Genomic DNA, 5,000 nt, shown 5'->3' on the forward strand with positions numbered 1-5,000 from the left:
TGCCGACTTCCACGCCTTCGAGCGGGGACTCTCCTCTAAGTTCAGGCCGAATTTGGTGAATTTCCTAAGTCGGGAAGTGGTCCAAACGGGGATGGGAGTGAACCTGACAGCTCTTACCGACTTTGGGGCTTCCAAGCCGGGTAGCTCAACCGGATTTGATCCGGCGGTTCTAGCGACTGTCACGCCTTCGAGGGGGGACTGTTGTATAAGTTCAGGCCGAATTTGGTGAATTTCCCGAGTCGGGAAGTGGTCCAAACGGGGATGGGAGTGAACCTGACAGCTCTTACCGACTTTGGGGCTTCCAAGCCGGGTAGCTCAACCGGATTTGATCCGGCGGTTCTGCCGACTGTCACGCCTTCGAGGGGGGACTGTTGTATAAGTTCAGGCCGAATTTGGTGAATTTCCCGAGTCGGGAAGTGGTCCAAACGGGGATGGGAGTGAACCTGACAGCTCTTACCGACTTTGAGGCTTCGGGGCCGGGTAGCTCAGCCGGATTTGATCCGGCGGTTCTGCCGACTGTCACGCCTTCGAGGGGGGACTGTCCTCTGAGTTCAGGCCGAATTTGGTGAATTTCCCGAGTCGGGAAGTGGTCCAAACGGGGATGGGAGTGAACCTGACAGCTCATACCGACTTTGAGGCTTCCAAGCCGGGTAGCTCAGCCGGATTTGACCCGGCGATTCTGCCGACTTCCACGCCTTCGAGGGGGGACTGCCCTCTGAGTTCAGGCCGAATTTGGTGCATTTCCCGAGTCGGGAAGTGGTCTCTGTCACAACGGGGGCAAGTGTCTGAAGAGGTAAAGTGAGTAACCAGCACAGCTTAGGAAGGGTTCCAAAGTTCTCAACAATGTGAATTCGGTTACCAGGAAAGCTTAGGAAAGTTGCCTGACTGTCCCAAACGAATGAACTGCAAAACTTAGGGAACATGCCCGAAGATGCTTAAAAGTGTGAAATCAGTAAGCAGGAAAGCATAGGAAAGTGCCTGAAAGTGCTAAATGAGTAACATGAAAAACGTAGAAAAATGCCCGAAAATGTTTAAAAGTGTGAACTCAGTAACCAGCAAAACTTAGTAAAACGTTGGAAAAGCAGAAATGAGTAACCAGAAAAACTTAGAAAAATGTTTGAAAATGAGAAATGAGTAACCAGAAAAACTTAGAAAAATGTTTGAAAATGAGAAATGAGTAACCAAGAAAACTTAGAAAAATGCCCAAAAAGAAGAAATCAGTAACCAGAAAAACTTAGAAAAATGTTTGAAAATGAGAAATGAGTAACCAGAAAAACTTAGAAAAATGTTTGAAAATGAGAAATGAGTAACCAAGAAAACTTAGAAAAATGCCCAAAAAGAAGAAATCAGTAACCAGAAAAACTTAGAAAAATGTTTGAAAATGAGAAATGAGTAACCAAGAAAACTTAGAAAAATGTTTGAAAATGAGAAATGAGTAACCAAGAAAACTTAGAAAAATGCCCAAAAAGAAGAAATCAGTAACCAGAAAAACTTAGAAAAATGTTTGAAAATGAGAAATGAGTAACCAAGAAAACTTAGAAAAATGCCCAAAAAGAAGAAATCAGTAACCAGAAAAACTTAGAAAAATGTTTGAAAATGAGAAATGAGTAACCAGAAAAACTTAGAAAAATGTTTGAAAATGAGAAATGAGTAACCAAGAAAACTTAGAAAAATGCCCAAAAAGAAGAAATCAGTAACCAGAAAAACTTAGAAAAATGTTTGAAAATGAGAAATGAGTAACCAAGAAAACTTAGAAAAATGCCCGAAAAGAAGAAATCAGTAACCAGAAAAACTTAGAAAAATTTTCGGCCAAGTGTGAAAAATATTCTAAGTGTCAGCGGAGGAAATGCCGAAGCATCGGGAAAGATTCAAAAACTCATGCCGAACATGAGTTCCGAAGTGCCGGAGGAACTGGGCGAATTGAGCCCGGCGGTTGGCCAGATGTCGTTTTGAGTCTGCAGCCCGAAAACTTTAACTTTGTCTGCCGCGGAAGTCTGGACCGGGAAAAATCCAAACGGTTTTGCCGGGTTCGAGTTCCAGAGCGAAGCAGTCGAATTTGAAATTCAGACCCATTCAGTGCCACTTGACATTGTGACACAGTGAGGTTGGCGGGGTACCCGGAGATTTCTGGGAACACGATTTTTAGAACAAAATGGCGGCGCGGGACCACTTTGAAAGGCATCCGAAAAACGGTTCCGCGGGCAGAGCACTTGAATGACAGGCCTGTGTGCATGCCCAAGAGCTCTCGGAAGTCTAATTTTTGACACTTTGTCAAATTTTCGACAGACTTACCCAACTCATGCTGCCTGTTCTAAGAATCAGTCAGAGGCCTGTGCGGCGGTCTCTTGACACTTTGGAGGGCGGGCAAACCCCACGTTGACTCCGGCCGTCCCTCCAAAAGGCACTTGCTATTGGGGGGAAAGGATTGCAAGTAGCCTGGTTCCCGTGGGAGCGGCCAGGAAGGGTGCAGGCTGGCCCTTGCCTGAGCATTCCCAAAACCCTCTTCCGCTGAGAGCAGACCTCGCACGCCGCACTACCGGCTCTGGGAGTGGTTGGCCGCTATTGTACATAGTCCGGTCCTTCCTCTGCCACCCGGCAAGTGCGATGGCTCTGCCGCCCTGCGGTGCTCGTCACCCAGGTTTGGGGAACACGATACTTAGAACATGTTGGCGGCTCGGGACCTGCAGGCGAAAGGGGCCCCGTGGTGCTGAGCACATCGACCTCGGTCTCAGTGCAAGCCGGAGAGTTCGCGGAAGTCTTAAAAGATTTTGACATCTGCTCAAATCTTTGACAGGCTTGCCTGACTCTTTCCGTCCGTTCTAAGAATCAGTCGGAGGCCGGGGGCGGGGACGGTCTCTTGACCCACGGAGGGTTGGCTTCCCTCCTCAGGCGTTTGTGTCGAAAATGAAGGCGAGAGATGCAAGCGTCCTGGTTCCCCTGGGTGCTGCCAGCAAGGGTGCAGGCTGACCCTTGCCTGAGCACTCCCAAAAGCCTCTTAAGCTGAGAGCAGGCGCCGCACTACCGGCTCTGGAGTCGTTGGCCGCTATTGTACATAGTCCGGTCCTTCCTCTGCCACCCGGCAAGTGCGATGGCTCTGCCTCCCTGCGGTGCTCGTCACCCAGGTTTGGGGAACACGATACTTAGAACATGTTGGCGGCTCGGGACCTGCAGGCGAAGGGGGCCCCGTGGTGCTGAGCACATCGACCTCGCGTCTCAGTGCAAGCCGGAGAGTTCGCGGAAGTCTTAACAGGCTTGCCTGACTCATTCCGTCCGTTCTAAGAATCAGTCGGAGGCCGGGGCGGGGACGGTCTCTTGACACACGGAGGGTTGGCTTCCCTCCTCAGGCGTTTGTGTCGAAAATGAAGGCGAGAGATGCAAGCGTCCTGGTTCCCCTGGGTGCTGCCAGCAAGGGTGCAGGCTGACCCTTGCCTGAGCACTCCCAAAAGCCTCTAGGCTGAGAGCAGGCGCCGCACTACCGGCTCTGGGAGTCGTTGGCCGCTATTGTACATAGTCCGGTCCTTCCTCTGCCACCCGGCAAGTGCGATGGCTCTGCCTCCCTGCGGTGCCCGTCACCCAGGTTTGGAGAACACGATACTAAGAACATGTTGGCGGCTCGGGACCTGCAGGCGAAAGGGGCCCCGTGGTGCTTAGCACATCGACCTCGCGTCTCAGTGCAAGCGGGAGAGTTCGCGGAAGTCTAAAGCTTTTGACATTCGCTCAAAGCTTTGACAGGCTTGCCCGACTCTTTCCGTCCGTTCTAAGAATCAGTCAGAGGCTGGTGGGGAGGTCTCTTGACGCAAGGGGAGGGGTGGCGTCCCTCCTCAGGCGCTTGTGTCGAAAATGAAGGCGAGAGATGCAAGCGTCCTGGTTCCCCCTGGGTGCTGCCAGCAAGGGTGCAGGCTGACCCTTGCCTGAGCACTCCCAGAAGCCTCTTAGGCTGAGAGCAGACGCCGCACAACCGGCTCTGGGAGTCGTTGGCCGCTATTGTACATAGTCCGGTCCTTCCTCTGCCACCCGGCAAGTGCGATGGCTCTGCCTCCCTGCGGTGCCCGTCACCCAGGATTGGAGAACACGATACTAAGAACATGTTGGCGGCTCGGGACCTGCAGGCGAAAGGGGCCCCGTGGTGCTTAGCACATCGACCTCGCGTCTCAGTGCAAGCCGGAGAGTTCGCGGAAGTCTAAAGCTTTTGACATTCGCTCAAAGCTTTGACAGGCTTGCCCGACTCTTTCCGTCCGTTCTAAGAATCAGTCAGAGGCCGGTGGGGAGGTCTCTTGACGCAAAGGGGAGGGTGGCGTCCCTCCTCAGGCGCTTGTGTCGAAAAATGAAGGCGAGAGACGCGAGCGGCCTGGTTGCTTTGGGTGCTGCCAGGAAGGATGTGGTCTGACCCTTGCCTGAGCACATCCAAAAGCATGTGATGTTGAGAGCAGACCTCGAGCCCCGCACAACCGGCTCTGGGAGTCGTTGGCCGCTATTGTACATAGTCCGGTCCTTCCTCTGCCACCCGGCAAGTGCGATGGCTCTGTCGCCCTGTGGTGCCCGTCACCCAGGTTTGGGGAACACGATACTAAGAACATGTTGGCGGCTCGGGACCTGCAGGCGAAAGGGGCCCCGTGGTGCTGAGCACATCGACCTCGGGTCTCAGTGCAAGCCAGAGAGTTCGCGGAAGTCTAAAGCTTTTGACATACGCTCAAATCTTTGACAGGCTTGCCCGACTCTTTCCGTCCGTTCTAAGAATCAGTCAGAGGCCGGTGGGGAGGTCTCTTGACGCAAGGGGAGGGGTGGCGTCCCTCCTCAGGCGCTTGTGTCGAAAAATGAAGGCGAGAGACACGAGCGGCCTGGTTGCTTTGGGTGCTGCCAGGAAGGATGTGGTCTGACCCTTGCCTGAGCACTCACAGAAGCATGTGACGTTGAGAGCAGACCTCGAGCCCCGCACGACCGGCTCTGGGAGTGGTTGGCCGCTATGGTACATAGTCCGGTCCTTCCTCTGCCACCCGGCA

Source organism: Hemiscyllium ocellatum, assembly GCF_020745735.1.
Source record: "Hemiscyllium ocellatum isolate sHemOce1 chromosome 15 unlocalized genomic scaffold, sHemOce1.pat.X.cur. SUPER_15_unloc_4, whole genome shotgun sequence".
In the NCBI taxonomy this organism is placed as follows: Eukaryota; Metazoa; Chordata; class Chondrichthyes; order Orectolobiformes; family Hemiscylliidae; genus Hemiscyllium; species Hemiscyllium ocellatum.